The 20,100-nt window shown below is 51.5% G+C and overlaps 1 long non-coding RNA gene across 1 annotated transcript in view; it reads right to left on the reverse strand.

Annotated features, from left to right (window-relative positions):
- The window catches only part of LOC135984174 (uncharacterized), a 29,295-nt gene that overhangs the window by 7,199 nt on the left and 1,996 nt on the right, over positions 1-20,100 (reverse strand). The window contains exons 3-4 of the long non-coding RNA XR_010602070.1: positions 2,440-2,557; positions 1,325-1,369 (exon numbers count right to left, since the gene is read on the reverse strand). This is a non-coding gene — a long non-coding RNA (uncharacterized LOC135984174). The remainder of the gene's footprint in view (positions 1-1,324; positions 1,370-2,439; positions 2,558-20,100) is intronic.

Consider the following 20,100-nt stretch of genomic DNA (forward strand, 5'->3'; position numbering starts at 1 on the left):
CGCGGCTCGCCAGGGTAAGCACCCTGGCGGGCCGGGGCAGTTTATGTACCTGCTGACGCGGCAGGTTCGGCTGATCGCGACCCCCACTAGCCGCGGTTCACCGTCCCAGGCCAATGGGGGTGGCGGGAAGCCGCGGCCAGCACATCCCTCGGCCTGCGCCACTGCCCGCCACCCCCATTGGCCCGGGACAGCGAACCGCGGCCAGTGGGGGCTGCGATCGGCCGAACCTGCCACGTCAGCACGTAAATAAACTGACCCGGCCCGCCAGGGTGCTTACCCTGGCGAGCCGCGTGACAGAGGTGCCGACCCCTGCTGTAGACAGTTCAATGGAGACCTCTGCTCACTGCACGGCTGTGCTCAAAGCTAACATGATGTTAGGATGAATAAGGAATGAGATGGAGAACGATATCTAAAATACTCTAATGCTTTTATATAAATCAGTGGGGCAAACTCCCCTGGAAAACTGTGCAGCACACAGCACACCCCCTCCTCAAAAAGGATATTTCAGGACTGGAAGGGGGCTGAGGGACAAGCAACAAGAAAGATCAAAAGCCTGGAAAAACTCTCCGATGAACAGAGACTGAACGGACTGGGTTTATTACCTCAGGAACGAGGGGACACGATACAAATCTGTACCAGAGTTAACGGTGGTGTTCCCCTGTCTCATATCACCAGTAAAAGGAAATACTTTTACACACATGTAGTGGAGCTGTGGAACTCATTGCCACAGGAAGCCGTTGAGGCCAAAAACTTAACAAGATTCAAAAAGGGCTTAGCCATTTATAAGGCTATTATCAATATTCCAGAGTTGTTATAATTAATGTCAGTGAAGGATTTAAGCCAATCTCCATTAGAGCACAAGATGAGAGTTACGTAGGGAAGATTACACCATAATCTGCCTTCTGTGGGGCTCTTACACCATCTCATGCAGGCCACTGTCAGAGACAGGATGCTGGGCAGCTGTCTGACCCGCTATGGCAGTTCCCAGGTTAAATCCTCGGTGAGATACATACATATTCTACAACGGGGGAAACTGAGGCACAGAATGCTAATGATTCACCCAAGGTCACACCGTGAGTCATTACTAGAAACAGAATGGGAACCGAGGGCTCCACAGAACCCCGGCCTGTCATTCCTCCTTACCAGGCTATAGTGAAATAAAATCTTTGGCATCAGAGGCTTCTGTTCTCACACTGCTTCTCTCCCAGAAGGGCTCCCATTAGCGAGCACTGACAGCAGCTCAGTTCTGAAAGCTTTTTATTTTTGTCGCAATTAGAAGAAAGGGCTGGGTGGCAGGGGGAGGGGGCAGGGAGAAAGTCAATACCTCAGGCTCCTGCCAACTGAGAACAATATCCATGCCAGGAACTCACTGCGGGGACAAGGAGAGACCGAGTCACGTGCAGTAACAGCCACCACAATGAACAAATACATCAACGATCCCACTATGCGCAGGCCAATACAGCAGCTGGAAGCCTGGACATTTCCCCCATGATGCCAGGCGCTATGGGCACGCAGGAAATTCATAGGCTATTGGAGCAGTAAGCAGGGTAGGTATCCGCGTCCCTGGCTCACTGGTGGGCTTCCTGTGAAATCTGGAACCTCTGGGGGCAATCAGTGCAAAGTCCCCCTGGGAGCCAGGCAGATACCCAGCCCATTGAAGTGTCACCCCCTGGGGAAATGGCATCATGGTTTTACCTAGCTCAGGAGGCCTGGGAGACAACGGCCCCATAAACTGTATAAAGAGTCACCCTGATCTGACTCAGGGTCAGCCTCACCCTGGCACAAAGAACTGACAAGTCTGTGCACACACCTCCCAGGATGGATAGAACCTGGTCAGTCTGGCAGGGGTGCAGACATACTGTCGTATTACCGGCTGTCTCTGTAAGGCTTGGGTTCTAAATCAATGCATTGTGCTCTGTGACAGCTGGCTGGTCACCGGCCCCAAGGGAGAGCAGAATTGCAGGTGCTGACCTAACCTTAGACCTGCTGGGATAAGCACAGTGCTTCGCAGGGGGCTGCAGCCCTGCCCCTCTGGTCGGCAGGGAGAGGTTCCCACCCTGAGAGAGGTCACGGCCAAAGGCCTGAGAACAACTGTGGCACAGTGACAACACCCCCCAGAATTCAGGTGTAACCACCCGGGCTGACCGGTGTCGATTAGTTAATGTTCAGGTTAGTTTTATCAGTCATATAAAATAAGCAAAAAGAACAGGAGTACTTGTGGCACCTTAGAGACTAACAGAAGTGCCACAAGTACTCCTGTTCTTTTTGCGGATACAGACTAACACGGCTGCTACTCTGAAACATATAAAATAAGGAATCTATTTTTTAAAATATTATGAAGCAGGCAGCTGTTGTCCTTGCTCTCCCGGGGGGCGATTAGCAGTTTATACACCACTTTTTGCGGGCTAGGACGTTGATCTCAACGCATTCGCCCAGTACCTGTGTGTTCCTCCTCGGCTGTTCCAAGAAAGGAAGGGGGGAGAGCGAACACATCGCAGTCTGGAGGGTCTATGACAGAAATCTTCACCTTTGGCCTGGAGCGTCAGCCTGCATGAGGCTATAAAAGAGAAAGAACACAAGAGCGGCATTAGGACAGCTGGGGCTACTGGCAAGTGACAAATGGACGTTTCAGAAAGAGCAGGTGAAACCCTGCACAGAACGGCGGATAAGACTCTAAATCACCTCATCAAACGCCAGAGAGAACCAGAGGGGCTGGGGACCAAAGGAAGGAGGGAGGCAGCCGCCTGTTACATAAGAAATTATAACCAGAGACGTATTGTTATCAGGGGAGCGCTTTGGGGACCCACACGCCTGCCTATAGACACCAACGGCTGCTACTGGCTTCCGTACACCTCTCAAATGAGTGTGCGAGTATTTCTCCTCACTAACGAATGAAAGTCTCTCTTCTGCTGAAGGCAAACAGCATCCGCTGGGCTGGGATTTCCTCTGCAGCCAGAGGCCCCTCCAGGCAGATCCCCCAGCTCCTCCCAAGGGGATTCCCATGAGCTGGAACAAAGGCAGTGCCAGCATTTTCCAGCCTGTAGGTTGCAATCCCTGGGGGGAAGCATTGGAGGCCATGGGGGGGGGGGGGCACAGAGGCCCCGGGGGCGGAGGGGGGACTGCCCAGAGGTAGGCAGAAAAGCTTCAAAGGGTCATTATTTTACCACAGCAAACCTGCAAACACACCGACAGACCTTGCCTAGTGCAGCCTTAATGTTCTGACCTGGCCTTACCTTCCATTGCCATAGCCACCGTGTTTGCTATGGCTAGCCCCTCCCCCACCTGCCCCTTGCAGCAAAGCTCGTGCACATGGCACAGGTCCGTGTCCGTGCAATGTCACCGAGCTTCGTGTCCCCGCGAAGACACCGTGCTTTTCTTCAGCTTCGTTCAGTGACCCTGACGCTGCCGGAGGGATTTCATCACTGGAAACGGAACGGCTGCGCATGGTGCACACTTGTCGAATGCACTTTGCAGGCTAATTAAAAAGGAAGTGGGAGACACTCACTGAATATGCTTTTTGCCAGTGAAATGACAGTGAAAACCAGTGCAGCGTGCGGAGAGGAGATCTGACACAGAAAAACACTTGGAGACTCAGGGCCCGCCAAAGGAAAAGCCAGATGAGTCCAAACCAGATGCTGTCCCACACCAGTGACCTGACGAAACGTGTACTTACTGCAAGGGGCCACCACCGTCACGGGGTATCAGTGAGGCAGGTCAGACACACAGGTGCTGGGAGTCTGACCACGCCTTGCACTTTAGCTGTGGGTACAATAGTGCTGAGACCTGAGTCACAGAGGCCCATCGATGCCGGCTGGCAAAGGGTTCACGACTCTTGTCAGCAACTCCTGGCAGGCCTGACAAACTCACTACCCCTAACATGCTGCTGTCGTGGTATTTGTCCATAAATAGTGTCTTGTAAGGTAACAACTGCAAGCCAGTGACACACTGGTCACCGTCGGCACTGTGAGAAGTAAGAACAGATGGTGGGTACGGAGTTATGGGTACCTGCAAAAAATGCTTTAAACTACGTAACCAAGCAGACAAAGCATGTCTCTTCCCCTGTCCCTGATGTTAATTGTAAGCCAGACACGATGGGAGTGTGCTGGGGTGGGGAGACCCCGTCCAGTGCGGGGTGAGTTCACCCAGTCCTTCAAACTCCCTGTATCTTGAGGCCGTGAGACCTAAGGGCAGGAGTCCACAGAGGTGCCCTGATCCGCAGTACTTTAAGGCCCAATGGCCGGAGTCTATGGAATCGCTTTGCTCCACAGGGCAATAGGGTCACGTGACCCACATCTGGGGGGTTGCCCTTCTCTGCTGGGCAGTAGGGCCTAGCGGCCAGAGTCTATGGGGTACCCCGGGGTTTGTAGGGCAGTAAGGCCCAACGGCCAAAGTCAATAGAGATACCCTGGATCTACAAGGCAGTAAGGCCTAGCGGTCAGAGTCATTAATGATGCTCTGGGTTTGCTGGTAGCGAGGTCTAGCGGCCAGTCGATGGAGATACCCCTCTGGGCGCTGCTGTATGGCCTAGTGGCTGAAGTCACTGAAGTCGCCCTCCGGGCAGGGCTATATGGCCTAGCGGCCAGAGCCAATAGGGTAGCCCTCTGGGTGGGGCTGTATGGCCTAGTAGCCGGAGTCACTAGAGTTGCCCTCCGAGCGGGGCTGTATAGTCAAGTGGCTGCTTGGGGAGGGGACCACTTGGGGCGGGGAGGCAGCCAGGTTGGGGGACCTGGGCCCTCCCTGCTCCACTGGGTCCCAGCCCAGGTCCCTTGCAGTGGCAAGTCTGTCTGCCACTGGGTCAGTGCGGATCTGTCCGCAGCACACTGACCGGCCTCGGGACAATGGCTTGTGTCCCCCGGGGGCTACTTCCTACCTTGTCACTCCAGTCTGTGACCTGTGCGCGTCTGCGGGGTCTCTTGGTTCTTTAGCCGGTGCCACCCCCTGTAGCTCAGACCTTCCTGGGGGGTCCACAGGTAGCTGCAGGGCCGTCCTTAGCCATAGGCAGAACAGGCAGCCGCCTAGGGCACCACGCTACCTGGGGGCACCGCTCTGCCCGGAGCCCGGACAGAGGGGAAGCAGTGGAGCATTTAACAGCAGGGCTGCTGGGTCCTAGAGAGCCGAATGCAGCACAGTCTGAGGGAGGGGATTGGCTGCTGGGGTCTCTGGGAAGGGAAGGGGAGGGGTGGGGGAAGGAACTCACCTGGGAGTGTGACTCTTTCCCCCGGCGTGAGGTGAGGCAGGCTCGGCAGCTCTGGCACCAGTATCCTTTGTTGTCCCCAGGGCCGGCTCCAGGTTTCTGCCGCCCCAAGCGGCAAAAAAAAAAAAAAAAAAAAAAAAAAAAAAGCCGCGGCCGCACGATTGCGCCATTCCACTCTTCGGTGGCAATTGGGTGGCAGGTCCTTCGCTCCGAGAGGGACTGAGGGACCCGCCACCGAATTACTGCGCTGCAGACCCAGACGTGCCGCCCCGATAGCGGCTGGAGTGCCGCCCTTTGGTATTGGCAGCCTCAAGAACCTGCTTCTTTAGCTGGTGCCTGGAGCCGGCCCTGTTTCCCACTTATTCTGTAGCTACAGCTGTCATGCTTCCCCACTCCTTCACAATTCTGCAGTGCCATTTCCTTTGTTCCCCTTGCTTTTATCCATAATGGCTGTTCAGTAAAACCACTTTTCCCTGGCTGATGGAATTGAGCTGCAAAGGGATTTATTAAATGCAGCATTTGTCAGAGCTGTTTTTTAAAAGATATTTAAACCCACTTGCTTTACTCAAAGGGAATATTTGTGCTTAGGCTTGTGCATCCAGTGTGCCTTCTTGGTGGCTAGTGTAAGAGGTAATAAGATCACAATTATTCCTTTGAGGTCATGGATTAGTCCAGGAAAGGAGAGACGAATTAGGTGGCCCATGCTAGGAGATTCCCTATGCATCTACTGGGGGGGGGGGGGGAAGAGAAGAGATGGAGGGCAGGGAATAAGTCAGTTCAGCCTGCTTATGGAGCTACAGCAATAACTGCAGTTGTGTATCCAGTTGTGTATCCCCACTCTATCACTGAATTGTTTTCTTCCTAACCAGGAGTCAGATTCTATTCTATTCATGTTCTTAAAACAATGCCCATCCCTGACTTATGTGAGCCCTGGGGCCTTGACAATTTGTCCCTTATATGGACTAACCTCATTCCTTGGATTTAAGCAAGTTATGTTAAATGATCACATTAATTTACATTTTGATAAAACAGCCAAAGTTTTATGGGTGGGGTAAAACATAGGAGTACTGTTAACTTTCTATAGCACTTTATGCTCTAAAAGAAGTTGGTGCCTAACTTCCCTTAGGCTACCACTTTTTCACAGAGGCTTACACATGCTTTTTTGGTTATGTTGAGTGAACTGTAAAACCCAGCTCAGCCCTTTGGCCCCCACACCAGTCAGCTGACTCCTGGGACAAGGGACCAGGCTGGATCAGAGGTGCTGGAACAATTTTTATAGTTGGGTGCTGAGAGTCAGTGACCCAATCTGTAAACATAGGATGGAAACCACTTCAAGCCAGGGGGTGCGCACTTCAGCACCATGGGCGGGAATGGTGGTGGTGGAGGGTCTGGCTGGAGTCAGGGGACAAAGAGACTTGGCTGGGGCGGCGCATGACTACCATGATGGGGTGAGAGGCTGAAGATCCTCACTGGAGTGAGAGAAGATAGGAGCCCAAATGATTGGACAACAGAATACGATTCACATAAAATAGAATAAAAAATAGAAAAAATAATACATTTATAAAAAGTGCAAAATAAATTTAAAATGGTAATAATGAATAAAATACAAAAATATTAGCAGACTTAAAAAAAGTAAAATAATAAAAACTGAAAAATAAAAGAAATGTAAAATACATACAAACCATAAAAAGGGAAATAAAATTAAAAGAAACGTAATATATATATATATATAAACAACAATAAAATAAAAAAGGAAATACAAGTAAAATATGTTAAAAAGGTAAAAATATAACTATTAAGAAAAAACACACACACAAAAAGAAAGAAAAAAGAAGTACAATTGTAAAACCGAGGGCGAGAGTCCATGGGGCTTGTGCTCCTATATCATAGGTGAGGAGCTCTGATGTGTGCCCCCGTGTCCCCCTCTCTGTCCCCCGTGTGGACAGGGCTAGACAGCAGTCTCACTCCGGCCATGCGGCCACCCCAGCCTGGGAGTGAGGGGCGGCGCCCTCCCGGGCTTCCGGACCCACAGACAAAGCCCGGGGGGAACCTCTCCCATTTATACTTGCTGGACACAAGGCTCTTGCTCGTGTTGTACAGGAGGCTAAGTGACCCCCCTGTTATACACTGAGCAATGAGGGCTCCCTCCGTGTGGGGCAGAGGGAGACCTGCGCTCCAGGGACGAGGTAGCTGGTGGACAGACCCCGCCGGAGCGGGGAATGTCGGCAGGCGCCACTCTGCCTTGGACGGAGTCATCTCCACTTGAGCAAGTGAGACTCCCCGCAACCGCCAGGCACCTCTTCTGTCAGTGGACGGTGACCCTGACTCTGAGAGAGACCCCCGGGAGAGCGAGAGAGAGACGGGGTGTCCCTCGGCTGGGCCCCCTGGGGCGAGATTCAGCCCAGCCGCAGCGGGGTACACAAGGTAGTAGGTGGAGAGGGGAAGGAGAGAGAGAGCCAGGCTGGAGGCCTCCGGGCTCTGCTCCCCTCTCTGCACCAGCCTGAGTCCCCCCACTCAGGGCTTTTCCCAGCATGTACCCAGCTCACATAACCTTGTGTCATGGATCTGGGCCAAGCCTTCGGAATGAGGGGAGAGAAAAGGGCAACGCTGCCTCTGCCCAGGCTGTGCAGAGAATCACCCCGCCCTTCTGGAACTCTCTCTGGGGACCCAGCTGGGATTGTAGCTCATTGAGACTTCCAGAGCCTGGCCCCATTGCGGTCACTCCATGAGGTAGAACAGAAACACCTGCCTTTCAAATTCAACTGTATCTAGGGTGACCCCACCTGTATTTCAAGTTCCGTAATAGAGGACACTGCTGCGGGGGGAGGGGGGAGCTCGAGGGGTTATTTTGGGGTGCTGGAGGGGTGTGTGTGTACTGGGAGATGGTATTTGGGAGGTGCTGGACAGAGGATTTGGGGTGTGTTAGAGCAGGGGCGCCTCTCGGGACCGGGGGACCTCCCGCAGGCATGCTGCCGAAGGCAGCCTGACTGCCGCCCTCAGGGCGACCGGCAGACAGCACCCCAGGCAGGCGCTTGCTGCGCTGGTGCCTGGAGCCGCCCCTGGTTGTCCCCCATAACGTCCATTCTTCTCCCCCGCACACCCCACGGAGCACTCCCCTTTTCTCCCCCCCCCCAAGGAGCACCCTGCTCTCTCTCCCCTCCCCTCCGGCAGGGCTGGGTTGGGTGAGGGGTTGGGGGGCAGGGGGAAGGCTGGCTGGCTGCCTGCTGAGGAATGAAAGTGAAAGTAACTCACTTCCTCGGCAGCCAGCCAGGATTGGAGGGGTCACGCGTGGCTGGGCTGGGGATAGCCAGATAGCATGTGTGAAAAATCAGGACGGGGGGTTGGGATAGGGTGAGCAGATGTCCCACTTTTATAGGGACAGTCCCGATTTTGGGGTCTTTTTCTTATATAGGCTCCTATTACCCCCCCCACCCCCACCCCCTGTCCTGATTTTTCACACTTGCTGTCTGGTCACCCTAGGTGGGGGGGGGGTAATTGGTGCCTCTATAAGACAAAGCCCCAAATATCGGGACTGGCCCTATAAAATCAGGACATCTGGATCTGGTCAGCCTAGCTGGGGAGCGCGTCTCTCCCCCGGGCTGGCAGCAATCCATCTCATCCGGGGGGAGCTGCGCAGGGCAGGATGAGCTGCGGGGGCTCCGTGGGTGCCCCGTCCCTGAGATCAGATGCTGGGCTAACTTCACCATGGTCCGTTGGGCTGGCGGTGGTGCCCATTGGCGTGTGATCGGACCTGAGGGTTTGCTGCTGCTGTTGCCACTCTGCACCCCAAGAGGTGGATTTTGGGGTCCTGCAGTTTTCCACCGATCTCCTCCTCTACTGCAGCTGTTGGACCAGCAGGCTGGGGGGGTGAGCCAAGCATGAAAGCAGTACCGTGTTGCCATTTAGATTGTCATTGAACAACTTTGTTTGCCAAAAATGCTTGCTAACAATCCCTGAATTCAATTTCAATATATTTTTTTTAAATCAATATCTTAGCCAAAAACAGAAAATTAAGTTGTTGACAATTATTTGTGACAAGTTTGGTTTGGGGCAGGGACTGGGCCAGTTTTCATCAGAGAAACAAAAAATGTTGCCTGACTTTCCTATAGCCCTGTTACTGCTAAATAGAGCCTCCAACCACTGTAATATGCTCATCCCCTTACTAGTGTACAGAGCAGGGGTCGGCAACCTACGGCACACGTGCCAAAGGTGGCACACAAGCTGATTTTTATGGCATGGCGCGGCGGGCTGAGCGGCTCAGCTCACCGCCGCTCTGGGGTTCCGGCTGCTGCCCCTTTGCCAGCCGGGGTCCCAGCCGCCGGCCCCACTCAGCGCCTGCTGCTGGCCTGGGGACCCCCAAGGAACCCCAGGCTGGCAACGGGCTGAGCAGGCCGGCGGCTGAGACCCCCTCTGAGCCACTCAACCCGCTGCCGGCCTGGGGTTCCATTCACTCAGCCGGCAGCGGACTGAGCGGGGCCAGTGGGGGGCTGAGTGGGGCCGGCGGCAGGCTGAGCGGGGCCGACGGCAGGCTGAGCGGGGCCGGCGGCTGGGACTCCGATTGGCAAGGGGCCGGCAGCTGGAACCCCAGAGCAGCAGCAGGCTGAGTGCTGCCAGCACCCCAGACTGGCAACGGACTGAGCCACTCAGCCCCCCCGCCGGTCCCGCTCAGCCCACCAGCGGCCCGCTCAGCCTGCTGCCGGCTGAGTGAATGGAATCCCAGACCGGCAGTGGGCTGAGCGGGGCTGGTGGCTGGAACCCCAGTCAAGGATCCCAGGCAAGGATCACACTAAATTGATAAGATCTGCATTTTAATTTGATTTTAAATGAAGCTTCTTAAATATTTTAAAAACCTTCTTTACTTTAAATACAACAATAGTTTATTTATATAATATAGACATAGAGAGAGACCTTCTACAAATGTTAAAATGTATTACTGGCATGGGAAACCTTAAATGACAGTGAACTTGGCACACCACTTCTGAAAGGTTGCCGACCCCTGGTATAGAGTGACCATATGTTGTACTAAGATTCTCTTGCTTTTTTCCCCAGTGAGTCAGTATAGCTTTTGCCAGCCCAGAGGTTGGGCAGCCAATGTCTTACATTTTCACAATGTTTTGTCCAACTTTCATAAAGTCAATACATGGTTAATAGGAGTTAAAAAGGCCAGGGACACTTCCTTGTGAAGAATCTGTGTAGCAGATCATGCTAGAGCTGTGAAAATGTCAGTTTTTGATGGAACTTTAGAGGCAGTGATTTATCCTGTATTTCTGGCAGTGCTCAAAATGTGCTGCTATTGCTAATGTCTTTCCAAACAAAAATGAGGCACAATAGGACTTGTGTAACATTTCTGTGCTACCTTCATCTAGAGGAGATGATTCTGTGCTGACTTCATTTTGGTCACTTTGTGCTTTACCTAGGAGTAAAACTAGGGTTCTATTTCCCCACTGCTTGGAAACCCAGCTTATTAAACTGGATAATGCCATTGATCTATTTACAGTAGAAGGTTGATATAGAGTTGTAACTATCATTAAGACTGATGCCCACTATACATTTAAAACTAAAAAGTGGCTTTGTAAAAATGACGCGGGTTTCCAACTCTACCGTGTCTCAGTCAGGGCGGAGCGCCTTGGGAGGTGTCTTCACACTAGCTCAAGGTCACAGCGCAAGAACCTAGAGAGCCTCCTGAAGCACGGTGATAGTTTTGATTTAAATGGACTTGAACTGGACGAAGAATTGAGGACACTGTCACCAATGTTGCCACATGCAAAATCAGTGATGGACATTGTACAGTTTATTCATACCAGCAAACTTGTTGACATATATCAACAGAGCACCACTCGTATTCGACTGACAATTCCTGTAACAGTAGCATCAGGAGAACGGAGTTTCTCAAAACTAAAGCTCATTAAAAACTATCTCCATTCTACAATGAGTCAGGAATGCTTGACTGGTCTTGCTATTCCTGCAATCGAACAAGACATCACTTTGTCTTTGTCATACAATGACATTATTACTGCTTTTGCAGCCAAAAAAAGCCAGAAAGATTGCTTTTAATCAAAAACAAATCCTTGTTTCAATACCTCTTCATATAAATTTCCAATAAAATGTTGACAAATTAAAAAAATTATATTATTTGCATCATTCTGTCAAATCAGAATTTTTTCTACAGCGCTACTTCTTTAGTGCTAGTCCATCAGCATTACAGTGGGCTTAATTCAGTTAAACTGGGTTTAATAACATGCATGTGGCAAGTTTTCCAATACTGTAAGCTTATGTTTGTGTTGTTAAGAGCAAGTCAGGCCCAGGGGCACCAGTATAATAATCCCACCTAGGGCACCATAAATCCTAAGGACGGCCCTGGGTAGCTGGGTGTCCATGTGGGTCTCGGGGCCTCTGGCTTCTGTGCTCCAGGGCTCCAATGGTTCCAGGGCAGGTCCCAGACTGAGCCAGGCTGCTCCCTCTTATACTGCTGCTACACCTGGAGCATGCCCAGTAGGGATGTGGGACGTGGCTTCCTCTAGCTACAGTGAAGAGTTAACCCTTCCCTGTCCAGTGCGGGGTGTGTTCACCCCCGTCACAGGGAGCTACATTTGTATTCCAAGTCAACATGAGGATGGGAAGGCACTGGAGACTAAAACCACAGGGGGTTATTCTGTTTTTGGGGTGTAAACACAATGAAGTGCAGGGGATAAGAATGTTAGTATCCAAAACACTGAGACAGAAAGGTACACAATGGGAGCAGACAAACGATAAAAAGCTGACTGATACATTTTAATCTTCGGTGACATGCAGAATGCTTTTAGCTCTGATATCAATATAGGTAGTTTGGAGGTTGTGTTTCAGAGTGCGCCTGGGTAAGGTGAACTGTGTGCTGTGAGAAACAGCTTCCCAAAGAGAGTGGTATGCACACCTTCTTTTCCTATTGTACTGTTTTGTCTTAAGACAATACATTGGCTATGTTTGGTTATTTGGTCTCCTGAACATTTTTAATATAGAATGCAGTGTAGTCAGAATCAATCGGCTGTACTTCTAGCAACAATTTCAACCTCCTGTTTCAAGAGTGCAACATCAATGTGAAAGACATAGGTGGTAAATGAGAAAAGACAGTTACCTCTTCTGTAACTGGTGTTCTTCGAGATGTTGCTCATGTCCATTCCACAGTAGGTGTGCGTGCCCGCCACGTGCACCGGTGCTGGAAGTTTTTCCCCTAGCAGTACCCGTAGGGGAGCACCCCATGCAACCTCTGGAGTGGTGCCTCTATGGCACAGTATAAGGGGCACTGTGCGCTTCATAGAATCATAGAATCATAGAATATCAGAGTTGGAAGGGACCTCAAGAGGTCATCTAGTCCAACCCCCTGCTCAAAGCAGGACCAATTCCCAGCTAAATCATCCCAGCCAGGGCTTTGTCAAGCCGGGCCTTAAAAACCTCCAAGGAAGGAGACTCCACCACCTCCCTAGGTAACGCATTCCAGTGTTTCACCACCCTCCTAGTGAAATAGTTTTTCCTGATATCCAACCTGGACCTCCCCCACCGCAACTTGAGACCATTGCTCCTTGTTCTGTCATCTGCCACCACTGAGAACAGCCGAGCTCCATCCTCTTTGGAACCCCCCTTCAGGTAGTTGAAGGCTGCTATCAAATCCCCCCTCATTCTTCTCTTCTGGAGACTAAACAATCCCAGTTCTCTCAGCCTCTCCTCATAAGTCATGTGCTCCAGACCCCTAATCATTTTTGTTGCCCTCCGCTGGACTCTTTCCAATTTTTCCACATCCTTCTTGTAGTGTGGGGCCCAAAACTGGACACAGTATTCCAGATGAGGCCTCACCAATGTCGAATAAAGGGGAACGATCACGTTCGATCACGTTCCTCGATCTGCTGGCAATGCCCCTACTTATACAGCCCAAAATGCCGTTAGCCTTCTTGGCAACAAGAGCACACTGTTGACTCATATCCAGCTTCTCGTCCACTGTGACCCCTAGGTCCTTTTCAGCAGAACTGCTACCTAGCCATTCGGTCCCTAGTCTGTAGCAGTGCATGGGATTCTTCCGTCCTAAGTGCAGGACTCTGCACTTGTCCTTGTTGAACCTCATCAGGTTTTTTTCTGCCCAATCCTCTAATTTGTCTAGGTCCCTCTGTATCCGATCCCTACCCTCTAGTGTATCTACCACGCCTCCTAGTTTAGTGTCATCTGCAAACTTGCTGAGAGTGCAGTCCACACCATCCTCCAGATCATTAATAAAGATATTAAACAAAACCGGCCCCAGGACCGACCCTTGGGGCACTCCACTTGAAACCGGCTGCCAACTAGACATGGAGCCATTGATCACTACCCGTTGAGCCCGACGATCTAGCCAGCTTTCTATCCACCTTACAGTCCATTCATCCAGCCCATACTTCTTTAACTTGGTGGCAAGAATACTGTGGGAGACAGTATCAAAAGCTTTGCTAAAGTCAAGAAATAACACATCCACTGCTTTCCCCTCATCCACAGAGCCAGTTATCTCATCATAGAAGGCAATTAGGTTAGTCAGGCACGACTTCCCCTTCGTGAATCCATGCTGACTGTTCCTGATCACTTTCCTTTCCTCTAAATGTTTCCCCCACCCTCAGTTCCTTCTTGCCAGACAACTCCAACAGAGTGGAAGGAGGGCGGGATGTGGAATAGACAGGAGCAACACATCTCGAAGAACACCAGTTACAGAAAAGGTAACTGTCTTTTCTTCTTCGAGTGATTGCTCATGTGCATTCCACAGTAGGTGATTCCAAGCTATACCTGTTGGAGGTGGGTAGGAGTTCACAGACACCCAGGATGGAGCACATCCCTGCTGGACCCGGTGTCCTCCTTGGTCTGGGAGACGATCGCATAGTGCGAGGTGAACGTGTGAACCGATGACCATGTGGCAGCCCTACAAATGTCCTGGATGGGGACATGGGCCAGAAAGGCAGTCGAGGCTTGTGCCCTAGTTGGGTGCGCCCTTACAATCGGCAGCAGGGGGATTCCCGCCAGGTTGTAGCAGGTACGGATACATGAGGTGATCCAGGTGGAGAGCTGCTGAGTGGAGACCGGCCAGCCTCTCATGCGTTTGGCTGAGGACTTCCTGAATGGTTTTGTATGTTCCGGGTAAAAAGCCAGAGCCCGTCTCACATCCAGCATGTGGAGGCGGTGCTCCTCACTGGATGCGTGGGGTTTGGGACAGAGCACCAGCAGGAAAATGTCCTGACCCATATGGTAGGCAGAGACCACCTTAGGAAGGAACAAAGGATGTGGTCGGAGTTGGACCTTATCCTTATGGAACATCATGTATGGGGTTTTGGAGGTCAGGGCCTGGAGTTCCGAGACCCGTCTAACGGACGTGATCGCCACCAGGAAGGCCACCTTCCACGAGAGGTGCGACCAGGAGCCTGTAGCTAGTGGTTCAAATGGAGGACCAGTTAACCTTGCCAGCACCAGGTTCAGGTCCCACTGCGGGACTGGGGGCCTAACATAGGGGAGGAGGTGATCCAAACCCTTAAGGAATTGCCAGTCATAGCATGGGAGAACATTGTGTGGCCCTGCACTGGTGGGTGGAAGGCCGATATGGCCGCCAAGTGCACCTTGACGGACAAGGGTGCTAGGCTCTGGGCTCTAAGGTGAAGGAGATAGTCTAATATAAGTTGAATCGGAACAGCCACAGGTGAAACGCCCCAATCAGCAGCCCAGCGGGAAAACCAAGACCATTTCGCCAGGTAGGCCTGACGTGTGGAGGGCCGTCTGCTTTCCAGGGCGACGCGCTGAACCCCTTCCAAGCACGTCCTCTCCTCCTGGCCTAACCATTGAACGGCCACACCATGAGCTGGAGCGCCGGTAGGTTGGGGTGGAGGAGGTGGCTCTAGTCCTGGGAGAGCAGGTCCGGGCGGGATGGCAACGGCCATGGCGGGGTGACTGCCAGGCTCGTGAGAGTCCCATACCAATGTTGTCTGGGCCATGCCAGGGCAATCAGGAAGACCCGGGCCCTGTTCGTTTTTATCTTTTCCAAGACCTTGCCGATCAGCGGAATCGGGAGAAAGGCATAGAAAAATTGGCCCGACCGGGACAGAAGGAAAGTGTTAGAGATGGTGCCCATGCCCAACTCCCCCCCCCCCACCCCCGGAGCAGAAGCAGGGACACCGGCAGTTCTGCCGTGTTGCGAACAGGTCCACTTGGGGAGCCCCACGTTTGGAAAATCCTGCGCACCACCAATGGGTGCAGTGACCACTCGTGCTGAGAGGAGAAGTCTCGGCTCAGGCGATCCACCCAAGAATTCCGAGTGCCCAGTAAGTGGTGGGCTTCTAGGTAAATATCATGGGTTATGCAGAAGTCCCACAGCCTGAGGGCTTCCTGGCAGAGGGCTGAGGAACAGGCCCCACCTTGCCTGTTGATGTAGAACATCGAGGCCCTGTTGTCCGTGAGAACCCTGACCACTCTGCCCTCCAGATGCGAGCGGAAGGCCACACATGCCAGACAGACCGCCCTGAGCTCCTTGACGTTTATATGAAGGGCAAGGTCCTGCGCGGACCACAGACCTTGGGTCTGGACGTTTCCCACATGGGCTCCCCACCCCAGGTCTGATGCATTGGACACCAACTCCACAGACGGGGATTGGCCCCTGAACGGGACCCCTTGGAGCATGTTCCCCGGGGAGGACCACCATCGCAGAGAAGCAATCACTGATTTGGGCACAGTGAGGACTTTGTCCATCCTGTCTCTGGACTGGGATAATACCGAGGCTAACCAGAGTTGGAGGGGCCGCATCCTGAGTCTGGCATGACGAACCATGTACGTGCACGCTGACGTGATCCAGGAGCTGGAGGCACGCTCTGGCTGTGGTCACGGGGAACCTTGTGACTGTGCTGATGAGCTCCCTTAGGGTCTCAACTAATAAACCTTCCATTTTACACGCTGGCTGAGTCATGTCTGACTGCAGAGTTGGGGTGCAGGGTCATCTGGCTGCCCCAGGAGCCCCACCCAGGTGGACTCGCTGTGGGAAGTGAACAGTGAAAACAGGGGTGCTGAATGCTCCGAGGTCAGACCCAGGAAGGCCACAGCTGAGGAGGAATTTTGCCCTGGATTGTGTGCCCTGAGGGGAGCGACACTGCCCCAGAGTCCTGGCTGGATTCATACAGAGCAGTCCCAGAGCATCTGGTCTGTGACTCCGTGACATCCTGGCAAGATTATTACCGTTAACAGTGACTCAGGAGCTGATGTCACAGTGCTCTCATAGGGGACTTACAATCACCTTCAACCTTCCCAGAGCTGATGTCCCCTGGCCCAGCTCTGACTCGCCCTGGAGGTTTATGGAGGTTGCAGAAGGTTTCTAGGAAGAGCTGCCTTATTTCTTCCCCCACGGTAGGACACTTTCCCACATCACTCTAGTATTAACTCTGCTGGCATCATTGCAGCACACAGAATTGCTGCATAAGGACCAGGTCTGTACCCAGATGCCTGCAGCATCTCCTCCCTTGCCACCTCTGTTACCCTCAGGAGAGTGATATCGCCTAGGGTCACTTAGGGCCGTGTTTTTCAAATGCGGCCACCAGGGGCTTTTCTTGCGGTCACAGCCTCTTGGGTGGTAATTTAGGGGGAGGAGGGGCAAAGCAGCGGCCCCTCCTCTGGGGCTGCCAGGAGGGGGTTGGGCCTTACCCCCTTTGGAGCCATAAACATCGGAGGAGCAGACAGCTGGTGTGAGTTCCCCACTTTCCCGGGGCAATGCGGCTCAGGCTTCTAGCTTCAGCCCTGGTGTGGTGAGCGGCAGGCTCTGGCTGTGTGGCAGCGGGCTCCTGCCACGGGCTCTGACCGCGGGGCTTTGGACTCCAGGCTTTGGCTACTCAGCAATGGACTCCATCCCTTGGCTGCACGATTCCATCCCCAGGTTCACCACCCCCCTCATCACTCCTGCTGCCTCCCTACCCACCTCCCCATCCAAGTCTTAATGAGTTCCCTGGCTTGCCAGCGCTGAGTGAGTCTGCTGTGAAAAGTGATATTGGTATATTTGTTAATATCACCTTTCACTGCCTCTCAGTCAGGGCCGGCTCCAGGCACCAGCTTAACAAGCAGGTGCTTGGGGCGGCCAAGGGAGAGGGGCGGCACCTGTGGCAATTCGGGGGTGGCAGGTCCCTCGCTCCCTCTAGGAGCGAAGGACCTGCCGCTGAACTGCCACCGCCGATCGCGGCTTTTTTTTTTTTTTTTTTTGCTTGGGGCGGCAGAAATGCTGGAGCCGGCCCTGCTCTCAGTTAGCTTACAGTCTGCTGCTGTGAAAAGTGCTATTAACACACCTACAAATATCATGTTTCACAGACGCAGACTTACTGGCTAGCAAGTCTAAAACTGCAGCCAAAACAGCAAAAGAACAACAACAAAGACAAGAACATACAAAGCACCTTATTTGTGTTTCTGCTCTGTTTCCATCCAGTAAAGAATAGAGACAACTGAACATTACTAGGATTTGGACATATACAGATGCATATTTATTTGTTTTTCCTAAAGTTAATTAGGTATTTTAGGAAAAATTGAGCAGCCACCAGCAAGCGTTGGTAGACGCACTCTGAGGCCACACAAAAAATCGTGAGAACCCCTGACCTAGGGAAACGGGGGGAGTTTTCAATGCTAGCCCTTGAACTGCAAACAATTGAACAAGTCCTCCGCCCCCCTTTGGTGAAATCTGGGCCACACAACCACGCTTTCCCTGATGTGCCATGGCTGTGGTTGGAAGGGATCACCAGGTAGTGCGACCCGGTGTCGCTTTTGTAAACCACAAGCTATTTGGGGGTTTTACACTGTCCTCAAGCACCATCCAGGCTGCTAGGGGAAAAGGGGCATTTCTCAAGTGCCAAACTGTGCTCTCAAGGATGCTGTCACAAAAGCAGCAGCACAAGACCTCTCACCCATACCTCATGGCCTTACTCACCATGGCTGGAGCAGCAAACCGACTCTTGCAGTAGCCAGCAGTTGTGATTTCGTTGGGGCTTGCAGGGAAGTGCATTGAGGGGCGTTTTTTTTTTAATAAAAAAAATCAGCCTTGCACCAGAAACAACGTATGCACTGTCGATGGTACCCTTGTGCTTTGCATTCCTTGCAGTTGTCCGTTGCTGCATCTTCCACACCAGGACAGAGACTTTCCCAGATTAGGAGGCGGAAAAAAAAGACTCGGGAGACATGTTCAATGAGTTAATGTGCACCTCCAAAAATGAAAAGACGGAGCTCAGAGCATGGAGAACCTGGACATGGGCAGGGAGGACAGGAGAGCATGCAGGGAACAAGAGCATGTCACGCAGGAAGAGATGCTGCAGATTATGAAGGAGCAATTAGACATGTTGAGGCATCTGGTTGAGCTTCAAGAAAGGCAGCTGGACGCTGGAATCCCTCTGCAGCCTATGCTGAACCTGCTGCCATCATCTCCCAGCTCTCAATCCTCCTCCCCCAAGCATCCTATAAGGTGTGGGGAGGGGGGGAGGGTTGGTATCCCTTGCACTCAGCACGAGGAGAGGATACAAGGAACAGAATCATAGAATCATAGACTTTAAGGTCAGAAGGGACCATTATGATCATCTAGTCTGACCCCCTGCACAACGCAGGCCACAGAATCTCACCCACCCACTCCTGTATCAAACCTGTGTCTGAGCCATTGACATCCTCAAATCATGGTTTAAAGACCTCAAGGTGCAGAGAATCTTCCAGCAAGTGACCCATGTCCCATGCTGCAGAGGAAGGTGAAAAACCCCCAGGGCTTCTGCCAATCTGCCCTGGAGGAAAATTCCTTCCTGACCCCAAATATGGCGATCAGCTAAACCCTGAGCATGTGGGCAAGACTCACCAGCCAGACACCCAGGAAAGAATTCTCTGTAGTAACAGATCCCATCACAAGCCATTGGGCATATTTACCGCTAATAGTCAAAGATCAATTAATTGCCAAAATTAGGCTATCCCATCATACCATCCCCTCCATAAACTTATCAAGCTTAGTCTTGAAGCCAGATATGTCTTTTGCCCCCACTGCTCCCCTTGGCAGGCTGTTCCAGAACTTCACTCCTCTGATGGTTAGAAACCTTCATCTAATTTCAAGTCTAAACTTCCTGATGGCCAGTTTATATCCATCTGTTCTCATGTCCACATTGGTACTGAGCTTAAATAATTCCTCTCCCTCCCTGGTATTTATTCCTCTGATATATTTATAGAGAACAATCATATCTCCCCTCAGCCTTCTTTTGGTTAGGCTAAAAAAGCCAAGCTCCTTGAGTCTCCTTTCTGTGTCAAATTTACAGCATATTAGGATGTGATATTGAAGTCATCCTACATGATATAGAAACAGAAGACATACATGCAGAGTATAAAATATATGATTACATTGAGCCAATACATATTGGAGCAGACTTGGAGGCTATTAAAAGGCTTCTCCACCATAAGCAACTAACCTATTATATTAATAATTTACAAACAGAGGGTTTAAAAACTCTAATCATGGTTCATCATGCAGTTGCTAATATAAAGCGGGTGTTAAAGAAAATCAAGGACGAAACAACTCCTATGCACTGATGGGAAGATATATTTAGCTCCAGTACAGGGGATATGCAAGCTGCATGAGTTATAATGCTTCCTTCCATTGGGGTGGTTTTGATTATCCAACCAGTAATTATTATATATGTGGTTATTTTATCTGTGTGTGTATTTAGGCTCAAGAAATCAAAAAAGAGATCAAGTAATACAATGTTTACATTATCTGATTTAAATTCTATAGTATGACCTGTTAATATGTGGCTGCTATTATGGTTCTTATTTTAGTTGTAACATGTTTGCACTTCGCGTGTTCAAAGTACAATACATTATATATGGTAACTGTGCTGTTAACACTGTGCACAGTTACCAAGGAGGGGATTATGTTGGTATAATTG

This window comes from Chrysemys picta, chromosome 6 (genome assembly GCF_011386835.1).
Source record: "Chrysemys picta bellii isolate R12L10 chromosome 6, ASM1138683v2, whole genome shotgun sequence".
Lineage (NCBI taxonomy): Eukaryota > Metazoa > Chordata > Testudines > Emydidae > Chrysemys > Chrysemys picta.